Source organism: Loxodonta africana, chromosome 17 (genome assembly GCF_030014295.1).
Source record: "Loxodonta africana isolate mLoxAfr1 chromosome 17, mLoxAfr1.hap2, whole genome shotgun sequence".
NCBI classification, from domain to species: domain Eukaryota; kingdom Metazoa; phylum Chordata; class Mammalia; order Proboscidea; family Elephantidae; genus Loxodonta; species Loxodonta africana.
The window spans coordinates 33,811,189-33,831,028 of record NC_087358.1 but is presented as its reverse complement, the minus strand read 5'-3'; the positions used below and the strand labels follow the sequence as shown (position 1 = coordinate 33,831,028).

The 19,840-nt window shown below is 40.8% G+C and overlaps 1 pseudogene; it reads left to right on the top strand.

Moving 5' to 3' along the window:
- Positions 1–4,186: 4,186 nt before the first annotated feature.
- LOC100665596 (transmembrane protein 53-like) lies at positions 4,187–5,011 on the top strand (annotated as a pseudogene).
- Positions 5,012–19,840: the final 14,829 nt, after the last annotated feature.

Below are 19,840 nucleotides of genomic sequence, written 5' to 3'. Positions count from 1 at the left end.
GAAAAAAAAAGAGAGGATGCACAAAACTCAAATAAGAAATGAGATGGGGGACATTACAACAGACCCAACTGAAATAAAAAGGATCATAACACAGTACTATGAAAAACTATACTGCAACAAATTTGAAAACCTAGAGAAAATGGACAAATTTCTAGTACCAGACTACCTACCTAAAGTTACACAAACTGAAGTCGAAAATCTGAACAGAGCCATAACAAGAAAAGAGATTCAAAAGGTAAAAAAAAAAAAAAAAAAAACACCCAACAACAAAAAAAGCCTTGGCCTAGATGGCTTCACTGGAGAATTCTACCAAACACTCAGCAAAGAGCTTGCACCAGTACTACTCGAACAATTTCAGAACACAGAAAAGTAAGGAATATTACTGAATTCATTCATGAAGCCAGCATAACCCTGATACCAAAACCAGGTAAATGCACCACAAAAAAAGAAAATTACAGACCAATATCTCTCAGGAATATAGGTGAAAAAATTCTCAACAAAATTCTAGCCAATGGAATTCAGCTTCATATCAAAAAAAATAATAATACACCACAAAGAAGTGGGATTCATACTAGGTATGCAAGGGTGGTTCAACATTAGAAAATCAGCCAATGTAATCCACCACATTACCACCACAAAAGAATCACATGATTGTCTCAAATGACACAGAAAAGGCATTCAATAAACTCCAACATCTATTCCCAAAAAAAACTCTCAATAAAATATGTACAGAAAGGAAATTCCTCAACATAATAAAGGGTGTTTTTTTTATACAAAACCAACGGCCAACATCACTCTTAATGGAGAGAGGCTGAAAACATTCCCCCTGAGAACAGGAACAATACAACAACGCCCTTTATTACCACTTCTATTTAACATTGTGCTGGAAGTCCTAGCTAGAGCAATAAAGCAAGAAAAAGAAGTAAATGGCACCCAAACTGGTAAGGAAGAAGTGAACCTATGGCTATTTGTGGATGATATGATACTATACATAGAACACCCAAAGGACACCACAAGAAAACTACTGGAACTAATAGAAAGACCCAGTAGAGTAGCAGGATGTAAGACAAATGTACAAAAATCAGTTGGATTCCTGTCTTAGTCATCTAGTGCTGCTATAACAGAAATACCACAAGTGGATGGTTTTAACAAAGAGAAGTTTATTCTTTTACAGTCTAGTAGGCTAGAAGTCCGCATTCAGGGCATCCAAGGGAAGGCTTTCTCTGTCAGCACTGGAGGAAGGTCCTTGTCATCAATCTTCCCCTGGACTAGGCAATTCTCAGCACATGGACCCAGGGCCCAAAGGATGTGCTTTTCTCCTGGCTCCTGCTTCTTGGTCATATGAGGTACCCATGTCTCTCTGCTCCCTTCTCTCTTTTATATCTCAAGAGATTGGCCTAAAACACTAACTAATCTTGTAGATCTCGTGTTAATCCACCTCATTAATATCACTGTGATAGGAGTTACAACACATAGGGAAATCACATCAGATGACAAAATGGTAGACAATCATATAATACTGGAAATCACAACTTAGCCAAGTTGACAGATATTTGGGGCGACACAATTCAATCCGTGACAGATTCCCATACACCAATAAAGAGAACTACTAAAAGAAATCAAGAAAGCAATACCATTTATAATGTTGTTCTTGTTGTTAGGTGCCATAGAGTCAATTTTGACTCATAGCAACCTTACATGCCACAGAACGAAACACTACCCAGACCTGCACCATCCTCACAATCGTTATGCTTGAGCCCATTGTTGCAGCCACTGTGACGATCTATCTCATTGAGGGTGTCTCTCTTTTCCGCTGACCCTGTACTTTACCAGGCATGATGTCTTTCTCCAGGGACTTACCCTTCTGACAACACGTCCAACGTATGTCAGATGCAGTCTCACCATCCTTGCTTCTAAGGAGCATTCTGGTTGTACTTCTTCCAAGACAGATTTGTTCATTCTTTTGGCAGTCCATGGTATGTTCAATATTCTTCGCCAACACCACAATTCAAAGGTGTCAGTTCTTCAGTCTTTCTTATTCATTGTCCAGCTTTCACATGCATATGATGCGATTTTAAATACTATAGCTTGGGTCAGGTGCACCTTAGTCCTCAAGGTGACATCTTTGGTTTTCAACACTTTAAGGAGGTCCTTTGCCGCAGATTTGCCCAATGTAATACATCTTTTGATTTCTTGACTGCTGCTTCCATGGCTGTTGATTGTGGATCCAAGTAAAATGAAATCCTTGACAGCTTCAATCTTTTCTCTATTTATCATGATGTTGCTTATTGGTCCAGGTGTGAGGATTTTTGTTTTCTTTATGTTGAGGTGTAATCCATATTGAAGGCTGTGGTCTTGGATCTTCATTAGTGTTTCTAGTCCTCTTTACTTTCAGCAGGCAAGGTTGTGTCATCTTCATAATGCAGGTTGTTAATGAGTCTTCCTCCAATCCTGATGCCCCATTCTTCTTCATATAGTCCAGCTTCTGGAATTATTTGCTCAGCAAATAATAGGTATGAATAAGTATGGTGAAAAGATATAACCCTGACACATACCTTTCCTGACTAAAGTGAAACAGAGTATCCCCTTGTTCTTTCTGAACAACTGCCTCTTGATCTATGTACAGGTTCCTCATGAGAACAATTAAGTGTTCTGGAATTCCCATTCTTTGCAATGTTATCCATAATTTGTTACGATCCACACGGTCGAATCCCTTTGCACAGCCAATAAAACACAGGTAAACATCCTTCTGGTATTCTCTGCTTTCAGCATCAGCAATGATATCCCTGGGTCCATGTCCTCTTCTGAATTCGGCCTGAATTTCTGGCAGTTCCCTGTTGATATACTGCTTCAGCTGCTTTTGAATGATCTTCAGCAAAATTTTGCTTGTGTGTGATGTTAATAATATTGTTCAACAATTTCCATATTCGTTTGGATCACCTTTCTTGGGGGTAGGTTTAAATAGGGATCTCTTCCAGTTGATTGGCCAGGTAGCTGTCTTCCAAATTTCTTGGCATAGTTGAGTGAACACTTCTAGCACTGCATCGGTTTGTTGAAACATCTCAATTGATATTCCATAAATTTCTGTAGCCTTGTTTTTCGCCAATGCCTTCAGTGCAGCTTGGATTTCTTCCTTCAGTACCATTGGTTCCTGATCATATGCTACCTCTTGAAAGGGCTGAACGTGGATCAATTCTTTTTTGGTATAATGACTCTGTGTATTCCTTCCATCTCCTTTTGATGCTGCCTGCATCATTTAATATTGTCCCCATAGAACCCTTCACCATTGCAACTTGAGGCTTGAATTTTTTCTTCAGTTATTTCAGCTTGGGAAATGCTGAGTGTATTCTTCTCTTTTGGTTTTCTATTTCCAGTTCTTTGCACATGCCATTACAATACTTTGTCTTCTTGAGCCGCCCTTTGAAATCTTCTGTTCAGTTCTTTTACTTCGTCATTTCTTTCTTTTGCTTTAGCTGCTCGACGTTCAAGAGCAAGTTTCAGAGTCTCCTCTGACATCCATCTTGGTCTTTTCTTTCTTTTCAATGGCCTTTTCCTTCTTCATGTATGATGGCTTTGATGTCATTCAACAAGTTGTCTGTTCTTCAGTCTTTAGTGTTCAACTGGTCAAATCCGTTCTTGAGATGGTCTCTAAAGTCAGGTGGGATATACTCAAGGTCGTACTTTGGCTCTTGTGGACTTTTTCTAATTTTCTTCAGTTTGAAATTGAACTTCCATATGAACAATTGATGGTCTGTTCCACAGTTAGCCCCTGGCCTTGTTCTTCTGACTGATACTGAGTTTTCCATCTTCTCTTTCCACAGATGTGGTTGATTTGATTCTTGGGTATTCCATCTGGCGAGGTGAATGTGTATAGTCGCTGTTTATGTTGGTGAAAAAGGTACGTGCAATGAAGAAGTCGTTGGTCTTGCAAAATTCTATCACACAATCTCCGGCATTGTTTCTCTCACAAAGGCCATGTTCTCCAACTACCAATCCTTCTTTGTTTCCAACTTTCGCTTTCCAATCACCAGTAATTATCAAAACATCTTGGTTGCATGTTCGAATAATTTCACACTGCAGAAGCTGATAAAAATCTTCAATTTCTTCATCTTTGGCCTTAGTGGTTGGTGCATAAATTTGAATAATAATCTTATTAACTGTTCTTCCTTGTAGATCTTCCCTCACCATGGCCTCGGCTGAACTGGACTACGCCATCTAGATCCCAGATCAGCCCTGCTGGAGCCGGGAGAGCAGCCCAGGGCAAAGGAAGAAGGAGGTGGGGACTCGACAGCCTGTGGTGATTCTCTTGGGCTAGGGTGGCTCCACGGACAAGAACCTTGACAAGTACAGCTCCATCTACCATAAAAGGGGCTGCATCATGATCTGATGCACAGCCCCATGGCACATGGTCTTCTTCCCTGAGTCCCTGGGCATCCCTTCACTTCTTGTTTTGCCCCAGAAGCTGCTTGAGCTACTGTTTGATTAAGAGATTGAGAAGGAGCCCCTACTCTTCCATGTCTTCAGCAACACCAGCATCATGTTGTACCGCTATCTGCTGGAGTTCCTGCTCACTCGTTGGTGCTTCTGCCAGCTGCATGTGGTGGGCACCATCTTTAACAGAGGTCCTGGTGATAGCAACTTGGTGGGGGATCTGCGGACCCTGTTGGCCATCCTGGCACCCCGACCTGCGGTGCTGTGCCTGTTGCTCCTGGTGGCCTTTGCCCCGGTGGCAGTCCTGTTCCACATCCTGCTCACTGTATGTAGGTGTATGGATAGCATCCTATAACAGACAGCATTGTACTTCAGGATATGTCTTAAAATGTTCTTTTTGATAATGAATGCAATACCATTCCTCTTTAAGTTGCCTTTCCTGGCATAGTAGACCATATGATTATCTGATTCAAAATGGCAAATACCAGTCCATTTCAGCTCACTAATGCCTAGGATATCAATGTTTATGTGTTCCATTTCATTTTTGACGATTTCCAATTTTCCTAGATTCATACTTCGTACATTCCACGTTCCGATTATAAATGGATGTTTGCAGCTGTTTCTTCTCATTTTGAGTCATACCACATCAGCGAATGAAGGTCCCAAAAGCTTGACTCCATCCACATCATTAAGGTCAACTCTGTTTTGAGGAGGCAGCTCTTCCCCAATCGTATTTTGAGTGATGTCCAACCTGGGGGGGCTCATCTTCCTGCACTACATCAATGTTCCACTGCTATTCATAAGTTTTTCACTAGATAATTCTTTTCAGAAGTAGACCGCTGGGTTCTTCTTCCTAGTCTGTCTTAGTCTGGAAGCTCAGCTGAAACCTGTCCTCCATGCGTGACCCTGCTGGTATCGGAACACAAGTGGCATAGCTTCCAGCATCACAGCAACACGCAAGTCCCAACAGTACGACAAACTGATAGATATGTGGGGGCCATTTATAACAGATCCTAAAAAAATAAAATACTTAAGAATAAATTTAACCAGGGTCATAAAAGACCTATACAAAGAAAACTACAAAACACTACTTCGAGAAACCAGATGAGCTCTACATGAGTGCAAAAACATACCATGCTCTTGGATATGTAGACTCAACATTGTGAAAATGTCAATTCTACCCAAAGCAGTCTATAAATACAGTGCAATCTCAATACAAATACCAACAGCATTCTTTAACAAGGTGGAAAAATTAATCATTAACTTTATATGGGAAAGAAAGAGGCTTTAGATAAGTAAAGCACTATTGAAAAAAAAAGAATAAAGTAGGAGGGCTTGCACTACCTGACCTCAGAACCTACTATACAGCTACAGAGGTCAAAACAGCCTGGTACTGGTACAACGACAGACACACTGACCAATGGAACAGAATTGAGAACCCAGATATAAATCCATTCACCTACGGTCACCTTATCTTTGACAAAGCCCCAAAGCCCATTAAATGGGGAAAAGACAGTCTTTTTAACAAACGGTGCTGGCAAAACTAGATGTCCACCTGTAAAAAAAATTAAATAGGACCCATACCTCACACCATACACAAAAACTAATTCAAAATGGATCAAAGACCTAAATATAAAACCAATAGCTATAACGATCATAGAAGAAAAAACAGGGTCAACACTAGAGGCCCTAATACGAAGGCGTAAGTAGCATACAAACCATAACTAACAATGCACAAACACCAGAATATAAGCTATATAACTAGGATCTTCTAAAAATTAAACACTTATGCTTATCAAAAGACTTCACCAAAAGAGTAAAAAGAGAACCTACAGGTTGGGAAAAAAAAAATTGGCTATGACAAATCCAACAAGGTCTATTCTCTAAAATCTACAGGAAAATCCAACACCTCTACAACAAAAAGACAAATAATCCAATTAAAAAATGGGCAAAGAATATGAACAGACACCAAACAAGACATGCAGGTAGCTAACAGACTCATGAGGAAATGCTTGAGATCACTAATCATTAGAGAAATGCAAATCAAAACCACAGTGAGGTATCATCTCACACCGAAATTATTGGCACGAATCAAAAAAAGAAAAAAAAAATCAGAAAATAACAACTGTTGGAGAGGTTTTAGGGAGCTTGGAACTCTTACCGCACTGCTGATGAGAAAGTAAAATGGTACAACCATTTTGGAAAATGATATGTTCTTCCTTAAAAAGCTAGAAACAGAAATACCATATGATCCAGCAATCCCAATTCTAGGAATATATCCTAGAGAAATAACAGTCATCACACAAATTGACTTATGCACACCCATGTTCGTTGCAGTATTATTCACAATAGCAAAAAGATGGAAACAACCTAAGTGCACATTAATGGATGAATGGATATACAAACTATGGTACATACACATAATGGAATACTACACAACAATAAAAAACAACGATGAATCTGTAAAACATCTCATAACATGGATGAACCTGGAAGGCATTATGCTAAGTGAAATAGGCCAACCACAAAAGGACAAATACTGTATGAGACGACTATTATAAAAATGCATGCTAAGTTTTACACACAGAAACAATCTTTGATGGTTACTAGGAAGGGAAAGGGTAAGAAGGAAAAAACACTAAGCAGATAATAGATAAGCGGTAACTTCGGTGAAGGGTAAGACAGTATACACAATTCTGGGGAAGTTAGAACAGCTTGACCAAGGCTACGTCATGGAAGCTTCATAGACACATTCAAACTCCCTGAGAGACCAAATTACTGGGCTGAGGGCTGGGGACCATGGTCTCGGAGGACATTTGGCTCAATTGGCATAACGCAGTTTATAAAGAAAATATTCTACATCCTGCTTTGGTTAGTAGCATCTGGGGCCTTAAAAGCTTGTGAATGGCCACCTAAGGCACTCCACTGATCCCATCCCAACTGGAGCAAGAGAGAATGAAGAAATCCAAAGACACAAGGGAAATATTAGTCCAAAGGACTAACGGACCACAACTACCACAGCCTCTACCAGATTGAGTACAGCACAACTAGATGGTGCCCGGCTACCTCCACTGACTGCTCTGAGAGGGATCACGATAGAGGGTCCTGGACAGAGCTGGAGAAAAATGTAGAACAAAATTCTAACTCACAAAAAAGACCACATTTACTGGTCTGACAGAGACTGCCAAAATCCAGAAAATATGGTCCCTGGACACCCGTTTAATTCAGTGCTGAAGTCCCTCCTGAGGTTCACCTTTCAGCCAAAGATTAGACAGCCCCGTAAAACAGAACAAGACTAAATGAGCACACCAGCTCAGGGGCAGGGACCAGAAGGCGGGAGAGGACAGGAAAGCTGGTAACGGAATCCAAGGTCTAGAGGGGGAGTGTGTTGACATATTGTGGGGTCAGCAACCAATGTGTATTAATTGCTTAGTGAGAAACTAATTTTCTCTGTAAACCTTCATCTAAAGTACAATGAATAAAGAAAGAAAAAAAAAAAAGATTCATGAGTTTGACTTGTCTTTTGGGCTGATATTATGGTAAAATTATCTAAAAGAAGAGTGTCAGATGTTTGAACAGGGGCACAATTTCAGTGTTTGCCATAGAAGCTATTTTCCATAGATACACCGTTGGCTGGAAAACCTGGTGGTGTAGTGGTTAAGTGAGTGCTGCAGCTGCTAACCAAAAGATTGACAGCTCGAATCCACCAGGTGCTCCTTGGAAACTCTATGGGGCGGCTCTACTCCATCCTATAGGGTCACTATGAGTCGGAATCGACTCTACGGCACTGGGTTTGGTTTTTGTCTTTTTTTTTTTTTTGGTCACCGTTGGCCATATCCAGTTAATAGAAACTGCTCAGGCCAGTGCAAAACCTGCCATACCCTAGTTATGCTTCTGGTCATTTTACAGATACTAATTCAGTAGAGTCTCTCAAAATACCTAGGGAGTAGGAGGTATCATCACCTTCATTTTACAGATGAGAAGAATGATATTTGGAGACATTAAATAACTTGCCCAAGATCACCAGTTGGTAAGTAGCAGAGCCAACTCTCTCTGACTCTGTTTTTTTTTCCCATTCAGTGCTGCCTCTTGGAATGGCCAGAGAAGAACAGGGAATTTTAAGCATCACTGCTACCTCCTGAGGCTAAATAGGGAACTCTTGGGTGAGAATGGACCTCCCCAGTTACTTGAGGTATTGTTTTTTCTTTTAGAAGATCTTTTTGGGAGTTTGATTAGGTGCCAATCAAAAAGTAATCTATCAGTTCAAAAAAAGAGGCTTAATTTTTTGTTTATAACACTAATCCCTGAAACCCAAGGCATCAGCCTGGGGATACAAATGAGGTCATACTGATATTAATAAAAATTTTTCTCTTTCATACTCACATACTCAAGTATACCTCACCTTATCTTAAGGAGTCTCCAAGGGTGTATCTCATGTGGGCTCAGTAATGAGTCTTCTCAACTACCATGTGGTATCCAACATTTTTTTCCTTTTTTACTCCAGATGATGTCAGACGTTGGGTCCTCTCAATGCCACTAGCAGAGTTACTTGATTCACTTCATGTTCTCACTGCTACCCAAGCCCACCAGGAGAGCACAATTGACCATCTGGGGCTCTCAGAGTGGCTAGTGCCACTGGTACCACTCCTATACCGTGTAATGGATTGATCCACTGCCAGGAAACAAAGACTATGTCCATGCTTGGCCTCCAGAGGCATTCTTACTGGACCAAGTCCATGGCTAACATCTTTCTTACGATAAACCCTGTGCACCCATGTAAGGAGGTATCTTTCTTGTGTGGATTTTTCCACCAGTTTACCAAGTGTGACCAGACATGTTCGAAATCAGTATTCAGCACAGGTTCAAACTGGGACACACTCAACTCAGTGTTCCACCCCTAACTTCACTATTCTAACTTCCAGGACTTTAACTATCAATAGGAAAGGTAGTCCAGTATTATAGGAAAGATTTAGGTCCAAGGAAAAATCAAAATTATACCAATTATAAAGTAGTAATGAGTGTACCTTTCAATCATGTGATTGTGATAATTTATTTTTCATAGTAAGAGACTTGGCTGAGATTTAGGAGGATGAGAAAACTTACTAGGATTTATTTTGTTAGGATAAAATAAGATACATAACAAGAAAATGTTCAAAGGGTAGGTTGTCTTGGTCCTGGTTTGGTGGTGGAAGTTAGAATAATATATATAAAGGATGTTTTCCACAAGAAGCATGAAGCAACTTGTTTCTATTAGGTTGAGGTATACTTTGGATAAGTAGCCCTGGTGGCGCAATGGGTTAAGCACTTGGCTGCTAACCAAAAAGTTGGCAGTTTGAACCTTCCCAGTGGCTCCATGAAGAGACAGACCTGGCAATCTACTCTCATAAAGACAACAGCCTAGAAAACCTTATGGGGGCAGTTCTACTCTGTCACGTGGGGTCACTATGGGTCAAAAATCAACTTGACAGCACTTAACAACAACACACTTTTTATGCTGTTGTTAGGTATTATAGCCAAGATGTCCTAAGATATACACATACCCATTTGGCCTAGCCAGGTTCCACTGCAGGTCCTCTGATGTTGATGGAGCAATGGCAGACAAGGCAATGAATAATACAATAACCCCATATTGACAGTTGAGTCTTGAGCTCTGAACTCCAATGCCAGCCTCTAGTGAGCTGGACTGGACACGTGGTAGACTCCTTTTCCTAAACAAGCAAGGCATGTAAACAATATACTATGTGAAAGAAGTTGCACACAAAAGGTCACATATTATATGATTCTGTTTGTTTGAAATGTCCAGAATGGACAAATTCATAGAGATAAAAAGTAGATTAGTGGTTGCCAAAGGGTGAGGGGAGGGAGGAATGGGGACTGACTGCTAGTAGTTACAAGGTTTCTTTTTGAAGTGATGGAATTAGATAGTGAATATACTAACAACCACTGAATTGTACACTTTAAAATGGTAAATTTTATGTTAAGTGAATAATATTTCAATTAAAAAAATTTAAGCTTTGGTTTAAAGGAAGCCACAAAGACTATTTTATTTTCTTTACTCTGCATGCTATGCCAAAGATAAAATTCACCTCTATTCCTACAATGGACACAAAGTCTAGGATCATCCTTCTGTCAGCATCAGGGAAAAGTGAAATAAAAATGAAAACAACAGCAACAACAAAAAGAAAGCAGAATAAAAAGGAGCATGCTTGCTCCTAGTGTCCAAGGCCAAACTGGCCTGAGCTAGGCAGGAATCAAAGTCCCTTGGCTTGGCTGACAAATGGGAGGAAGGGCAGGTATCAAAAGAGAGAGCCACCACAAAAGCAAAATTAAAAGAGCCTCCCTAAGTGAGTAGGCTTGGCCCTTACCATGAGGGAACAGAATGAAGTCCATGCAGATGTTTGCAATGCTCGTTCCTTCGAAGATGTGTTCCATTCAGTGCCTTATAATCAGACAGATCCAAATCCATATTTCTCCTCTTGGGCAGAAAGATAAGATAAATAATTGTTATAGGGAGCAGTTGAGTCCTTTTTTTTTTCCAACTCATAGAGACCTCTTGTGACAGAGTAGAACTGCCTCATAGGGCTTCTAGGCTATAATCTTTATGGAAGTAAATCACCAGGTCTTTTCCCACCAAGCTTTTAGTTACCAGTTGAGTGCTTATCCATTTGTGGCACCAAACCAAAAACCCATTGCCGTCAAGTGGATTCCAAGTCATAGTGACACTATAGGACAGAGGAGAACTGCTGCATAGGATTTTCAAGACTGTGAATCTTTACAGAAGCTGACTGCCACATCTTTCTCTTGCAGAGCTGGTAGGTTTGAACTGTCAACCTTTTGGTTAGCAGCTGAGTACTTAACCACTGCACCACCAGGAGTCCTTAAATAAAGAAAACCCATGGAAAAAGAAAGGCAAAGAAATTGGGACAAAAATAAAACTTACCCCTAATATTTTCTGTTACTCTTTAATCCTTCTCTGTATTCAAGAAGCCACCGTTGCTGGGTATCAGAGCAAGATTGTTAGCAGATAGCCAAGAAAGCTTCTAAGTTTTGAGTAAAAGTCCAGGTCCTCAGGGAAGTTCATAGAATTCAGAGAATAAACAATGCTTGAGAAAAAATTCACAATGAGTCTCCCATCCCACTCCAACTGGTTACTCTTCCTGTTAGGGGAATGATCTAACTCTAAGCCTCCCATCCAGGCTGCCTAAGTAAATGTCTTGGGCCCAGAGCATCCTCTGATAAGGAGGCTGGGAACTGGGCTGCCTTCTCTCTCCCAGACCCTTCTCCTTACCAGTGAAGCCTTCTTCCTGTTCTGGGCACACAATAACTTTCTCTGTCCCTTGCACACGCACCGGCACCATTTGGCACCTGGCCAACCCCACTTCTTTATCTGTTCCCAGTAGGGAGGAAACAGGGTCTCTTGGACTACAACACAAGTCGGAGAGTGTGCCAGATTGTAAGAACTCCAGGGGTGGACTGAAGGGGAAACAGGCTTTGCAAAGACCAACATGAGTGGTCCACTAGTTCACTACAGTTTGCTAAGTCAAGCTTATGTTAGTCCACGGCATGTAGCCACTATTGTCCACTGCCACTATAAAACCTCTGCCATCTTGCTGTGGGGTGTGGAGTTCTGCTTTGGTCCTGTGGCTGCCCAGGAGTCACCTTGGAATGGAAAGAAGAACTTAAATGCTGGTTGGTCTCTGAAAAGGATCCTGAGCCTCACCCCCTTCCATTTTTGAGGTACTTGAAGGTGGGGAATGACAGAATCTTCAGAATGGGTTTTATAAAACCTACCGAAGAAGAATCCTGTACCCATTTTACAAATTGACCACAGAAGATGTCTTAAGAGCCTTATAAAGAAATGGCTGTCTCATGTGTCTAGGTAGTTAGGGTCTTAGTTTTGCTGGGCCCCACATACCAGCAGGCTTGGAACAGTAGGTTGGTTCCAGAAACAGTACAGATGCAGCTCACAGGGCTAGTGGACAAGGTAGGAATTCACAGACAGAGAGCTACGTGGACCAAAGGCAAAGGGCCAGAGTGGGTGATCGGTATCTTAGGGAGCATCCCCTTCAATAGATAGTCAATGCTCAACCCTCATATAGCTCAGACCACTGTACTCAAGCATTGAGTACAGCTTGCCATTTCCTTCTTCTTGAGACACTTCCTTCACAGATTTCTAGCCTCCTACACCTTCTATTCCTCCTCCTACCTTCTTGGTCTATCCTTCTCCATCTTCTTTACTCATTTATTCCTTTATTCTTTACTCAAAATTTCTCCGCTACTCTATCCAGAAAGCCCCAGGACTCAGTCTTATTATCTTTTTTCTTTTGTATTTGCATATTTACTTTGTTTATGTGCTCACCTATTCCTATTGCTCAAATGTCACTGTATCAGAGAGGTCTTGTCTTCGCTCACCTGAGACTTTCTGTCCCTGCACCCCATGAGCTATTTTTCTTCATGGCATTTATCACCATAGGTATGTGTGTGTGCATTTCTATGAAAGCAGAAGCTTTGCTTAGCTAACTGCTATATCCCAGAGTCTAAAACAGTGCCTGCCACATAGTAGGTGCTAAATATATATTTTTTAAATGAATAAATGATACCAGAGGACCCAAAGCCCTCCTCCTCCAAATTCTGTAGAAAAGAGGGTGGAACTCTAAATTAACTGACATTGAGTTTCCATTATTCCTGGGACGAAGGAATTTGGATTAGAATAAAAGGAAAAAAAAAAAGTTATACCTCTTGCACATTTGAGTTTGGTTTGAGCTTTACAATCACGAGAAAATTAAAGAAAAATTGAGAAATATTTATATAGTACCTAATAGTTCTCATTTTCTTTTTTTTTAGTCCCAACACATCTGATAGATATAACAAACTTTCATCTGAAATGATGGCTAGTTCTAAAATAAAGACAGGGTGGGGAGAAGGGCTAGACCTGGCAGCTCACAGGGGCTCTCAGATTTCTTGAGGCGGATATATAGTTTGAGAAAAGCTTCAGAAGTGATTGTGAGATAGCTTGCTACACTGCTTAAAGACACTTAATTCAGGGTGGTAAGATGATTACCAGGTAAAAATAAAGGCACATCTCAAAATATTTCAAAATGTGCACAAACAGAAGGAATAAAAAGATGATTGTTTTAGGAAATAGAAAAATTACGGTGATATTAAGAAGAAATTTCACATAATAAAGAATTCCTTTTTGAAGTGATTTTCCACCACCACCATTTGCCATAGGGTCGATTTTGACTCATGGCGACCCCATGAATGTCAAAGAAGAACTGCGCTCCATAGGGTTTTCAATGAACCATTTTTTGGAAGTAAATCACCAGACCTTTCTTCCAAGGCACCTCTGGGCAGACTCAAACCTCCAACCTTGCAATTAGCAGCCAAGCGCATTAACTATTTGCACCACCCAGGGACTTCATGAAATGATTTTAGGAGATAAAAAATTAAAAATCTTATTTAATGTTAGCATGCTGATGAAAGAATAAAAAAGAAATGTCATTTAATAAACTTTTATTGAGCATCTACTCAGGTTCACTGCTGAGGAAGGTGAGGTCCTCTGTTGGGGGGATGGGTTAGGGGATGCAGAGGATCCCAATTCAATTGGGAAAGGCAGACACGTCAACAGACAATAGACTACTATAGAAGGTAAATATAGTGTTCTTGAGCCCACAGGCAGAAGCACCTACCCCACTGTTGGGGAGAAATAGGTGTTGAATTTATCAACAAAGTCGTCCCAGAAGTTACAAGACTTAATGAGAACAAAGAGAAGCAAGCTTCAGACAAGCAGATGGTGAAGGCAGTCTGGGGATGAAGATAAACAGTTCACAGTATCCTCCTAGGTGCAAAGACACGTAGTCAAGAAAAAGCAAATAATTTGAGAGCAGAAATTTCAGCAGAGGAGCCACGCTTTCTGGATTTGCTGATTCCATGCCTGGATTCCTCCTGAGGTGCTACCTGCCTGTCCACACCTTGTTGTTGTTAGCTGCTGGTGAGTCGGCCCCAACTCATGGTGAGCCCATGCACAATGGAACAAAATGCTGCCTAGTTCTGTGCCCTCTCCATGATCATTTGCAGATCAGATCATTGAGATCCATAGGGTTTTCATTGGCTGATTTTTAGAAGTAGATCTCCAGGCCTTTCTTTCTAGTCTGTCTTAGTCTGGAAACTCCACTGAGGCCTGTTCAATATCATGGTGACACACAGGCCTCACTGACGGACGGGTGGTGGCTGTGCATTTGGTGCATCAGGCGAGAATCTAACATGCATCTCCTGCATGGAAGTTGAGAATTCTACCACTGAACCACCAGTGTACTTTAGGCTACTATTTTCAGAGGTAAATGGGATAATAATGAAATGGCCCATCTTGTGACACAAGGGATGCTAGCAGGAGTGAAGGTTAGAAAAAGAGAGAAGGAAGGTAGTAGAAACAGATAGATACTGTTTATAAAATCTATGATGAAATTTCAAAGGATTAGCTATAACTCGTGACTTCAAGGGATGGAGCTTTAAGGGAAATCATGGGATTGACCAAAATAAGAAACTGGTTCAAGCAATAAAATGCCTTTGCTAGGCAAGCGAAGCTTCTCTATGTGGAGGGTTTAAAACTGCAGGCATACAGGGGATGTTAGATTCTCACAGTGAGTGTGGCATCCTCATTGTCAGGGTGGGAAATGCAGGAGTGGGCAAGGTTATCTGCTCAGATCCTGAGTGTGGTCTCTGTGGATCCTCCTCCAAGCCATTTTTGGATACTGCCTGGGACAAGTGAGGAAAGGGACACTGTCTGTGGATGACGTCCCCTGGTATCTTAGGCAGGTGATGTTATCTGCAGGAATGTTTAAATACATATGGCTCTATATTTGAATGACAGCAAGACACCAGATTCGGAATCAGTGAAATCCAAGGCCAGTCTATAAAAATGAGAAACAATACTATTGTAAGTGGAAGGGTGGAGGAAGTGTATATTTCCTATGTGTATACTTTAAAGGGGAAGGAGACACAAAGAAGAGTTTGGAAGGAGAGATAAACAAATGGGAAGAGCATCTAGTGGAAGTTACATAGAGAAAAAAGGACAAAACCTGTCAAGCCTTTTCTACTGCCAGGACACCACCAGGACACGGATTTAGGGCCCTTTGGAGCAAGTGGTGCTCAGAGGACAGAAGGAGGTTGTGCGCCTGTACCAGGGAAAAGAGGAGTATTGTTTTACAGTTTAATCAGCTTCTTGTTCCACTTTAGGAAGACAAAGACAATTGGGTGGCAAGCGTAGAGTAAAGACATTTGGATACATTAAGAGCAATCTGTGCACCAGCAGCTCTTCAGGAGACAGACCTGGCAATCTGCTTCCATAAAGATTACAGCCTAGAAAACCTTATGGGGCAGTTCTGCTCTGTCCTGTAGGGCCACTATGAGTTGGAATCCACTCAATGACACACAATAAGAAACAAGGCTAATCTAGTTAGTGATAAGGAGGCCTTTGATGGTGTAAATGATTAATGAGCTCAGATGCTAGTCAAAAAGTTGGAGGTTCAAGTCCACCTGGAGATGCCTCTGAAGAAAGGCCTGGAGAAAAAACCAGCCATTGCAAACCCTATGGAGCACAGTTCTCCTCTGACACACATGTGGTCACCATGACTTGAAATCAACTTGACAACAACTGGAGGTGGTGGCGAGTTAGTGATAAATGAATTACAAGACATGTAAAACAACTTCCATCTCAGAGTTGTTATTGTTGTTAAGTGTCATCGAGTTGACTCTGACTCATAGCAACCCTATGTACAACACAAGGAAACACTGCCCGGTCCTGAGTCATCCTCACAATCCTTGCTATGTTTGACTCCATTGCTGCAGCCACTGTGTCAGTCCATCTTGATGAATGACTTCCTCTTTTTTACAGACCCTCTGCTTTACCAAGCATGATGTCCTTCACCAGGAAGGGATCCTTCCAGATAATGTGTCCAAAGTAAGTGAGGCGAAGTCTTGCCATCCTTGCTTCTAATGAGTACCCTGGCTGTACTTCTTCCAAGACAGACTTGTTGGTTCTTCTGGCAGTCCATGGTATATACATTATTTTTCACCAACACCATAATTCAAAGGCATTAATTCTTTGGTCTTCCTTATTTATTGTCCAGCTTTCCCATGCACATGAGGCGAATGACAATACCATGGTTTAGTCAGGCACACCTCAATCCTTAAAGTGACATATTTGCTTTTTAATACTTTAAGGAGATCTCTTGCAGCAGATTTGCCCAATGCAATACGTCATCTGATTTCTTGACTGTTGCTTCCATGGGCATTGACTGTGGATCCAAGCAAAATGAAACCCTTGATGAATTTAACCTTTTCTCCATTCAGCATGATGTTGCTTATTGACCCAGTTGTGAGGATTTTTGTTTTCTTTAGGTTGAGGTGTAATCCATATTGAAGGCTGTAGTCTGTGATCTTCATCAGTGTTTCAAGTCCTCTTCACTTTGAGCAAGGAAGGTTGTGTCATTTGCATATCATAGGTTGTTAATGAGTCTTCCTCCAATCCTGATGCTGTCTTCATATAGCCCAGTTTCTCAGATTATTTTCTCAGCATACAGATTGAATAAGTATGGTGAAAGGATACAACCCTGACACACACCTTTCCTGACTTTAAACCATGCAGTATCCTCTTGTTCTGTTTGAACACGTTGACATGGCCAACAAAATTGGTGAACGCATGAAAGAACATGGCATTAAGTTTATAAGACAATTTGTACCAATAGAAGTTGAACGAATTAATGCAGGGACACCAGGTCAACTCAAAATGGTAATGCAGTCCACCAATAGTGAGGAAACCATCAAAGGAGAATATAATACGGCATTGCTGGCAATAGAAAGAGATGCTTGCACAAGAAAAATTGGTTTAGAAACTGTGGGAGTGAAGGTAAATGAAAAGACTGGAAAAATACTCGTCACTGATGAGGAGCAGACCAACGTGCTTTACATCTCAGAGTACAAGCAAAAAAATCCTTTAAATGACCTGCAAGGCCCTCTAAAAACGAGCCCCTTGAGATCTCTGTATCTTATTTTCCACTGCTTTTGACCTCCTCCACCCTGTTCCAAAGACTAACAGCTTTGCTGGTCCAGGAATTCCACTGCAGCTCCTGACTTGGCATCTGCTGACCCCTTTCCTGGAACTGTTTCTCTGCTATGTCCCTGCTCTCTGTTCCTCACAATCATTTTTTGGCATTATTGCATTAAAGACCCTGACTCTGAGCATCCTCTGGGAGACAGCAGCTCCCACCCTGAGCTCCCTTCCCCTTTCCCACCTGAATTATTCTCCAGGGCATTCATCACCACCTAATGTCTGTCCTGAGGTGGGACCTTTGGGAACTGTGTCCATTTTTTTTTTTTCTCTAGTACCTAGAACATTTATTGGCATGGAGTGGATACTCTCTAAATGTTTATTGAAGCAACAAATGCTTCTCGGATCTGTCCTGTCTTCTCCATTGCTCTGCCTTGGCTCAGGTTATCTCCTTATCTGGCCAGGGCTACTACCATGCCCCAAATGAGCCTAAATGATCTCCCCATTTTCTGTCTCCCTTCAGTTCAATCCATTCTTTACTCTTACCTAATTTTATATTGGAGTCCCTGGGTGGTGCAAATAGTTAAGGTACTTGACTGATAACCAAAAGGTTGGAGGTTTCAGTTCACCAGAGGTGCTTTGGAAGAAAGGGCTAGTAATCTACTTCTGAAAACTCAGCCATTGAAAACGCTATGGAGCACAGTTCTTGTCTGACTCATATGGGGTCTCCATCAGTCAGAGTAGGCTCACTAACAACTGGTTTTAATTTTATACCAGTACCAAAGTTACCCTCCTGTTAAATACATCTGTCATGTTATTTGCTGTTTAGAAAACTTTAAAAAAGCCTACAATGCCTACAGTAAAATCTACATTTCTTATTATGGAATTTATAGTGCTTTATTTTTTTATCACTTTGCTTCCTATCTTTATAAAAAATTCCACCAGTAATATCCTGTGTTTCAGACATACCAACCTACTCACCAGTATGCAAATATCATAAATCTGCAGATCATTGCTCATTCTCTACCCATTGACGTTCTTCAAGAAGCAGGGCAAATGTCATCACCAAAAGAAAGGATTGTGGGATAGTATTTGAAGAAAGGGAGGACAAGAGAAAGAGTAAGTCCACTGATCTGAGAAGGAAGTAACCCATGGATGGATGGAGTGAAGATTGGAAAAAATTATGGAAAAGAAAATAAGAAACAGGCCAAGAACGCAATGACTATAAGAGTACTGATGTTAAAAGAAAGTAGTGTTTGTCGGCTGGAAACTTTTAAATTTATTTTGGTATTAGAATAACTACTTATTTTTTCCCACCTTATTTCAAAAGGGTTTAAGAATATAATAATAGCTGCAGTTTCTTGAGAAGAACTTATTCTGGGCTGGGTTTTGGGGTATTGAACTCAAATGCTTTGCACATGTAACTTAATCTCCACAATCTTAGGAGGAAAGTGATAAACTCTCACTTTTCAGTAGAGAAAAACGAATTTCAAATTACTTGCGCAGCATAACAGCTAGTAATGGACAAATCAGTTTATGGCCCAAGGAAAATTTGAATCCACGTCTCGTGCTCTTTTCATCGTTCCACGTGATACTCTTTGAATTTGGAGGAGTGTCCCAAGTAATTGGCTATTACAGTTCTTTTTCTTCCCTCTCTTCTCTGGCAAGGCCATTACATTCGTGACTACACACAGTAACAGTCTTAAAAGTACTATACTATCACATACTATACTGAAGAAGGAGTTCCCATATAGCCGATTTGGCTCATTCCTCTGTACAGAGACACAAAACGAGACAGGTACCCATTTTGCTATAATTGTTGCTACCTCTGAAATTCCTTTTTTAAACTTTCTTTCCTTTACAGGAGAAACCCTGGTTTCAAAGCAGTTAAGAGCTATGGCTGCTAACCAAAAACATTGGCAGTATGAATCCACCAGGAGCTATTTGGAAACCCTACGGGTCAGTTCTACTCTGTGCTATATATAGGGTCACTATGAGTCAGAATTGACTCAGTGGCAATGAGTTTTGGTTTTTTGTTTTTTCTTTACATAGGGTTATCTTTTAGCAGAAAAAAATAATGGCTGTTCAGCATTATACTTGTAATACCTGCATTTTAAAGTGAAAATTCTGAAATGGTAAACTTCATGAAACTATTTACGTTTAGGGGGTAGGGTATAGTGAGACCATTAAGTGAATGAACTTTGGAGTCAGAATGCCTGGGCTCAAATGCTAGCTGTGCCAGGTATCTTAGGGCAATTTCTTAATTTCTTCTAAGCCTCAACTTCCTCATCTATAAAATGGGGACAATACTGGTACTTATCTCATAGGGTCATGTGAAGGCTTCAATGCCAGCTATTAGTA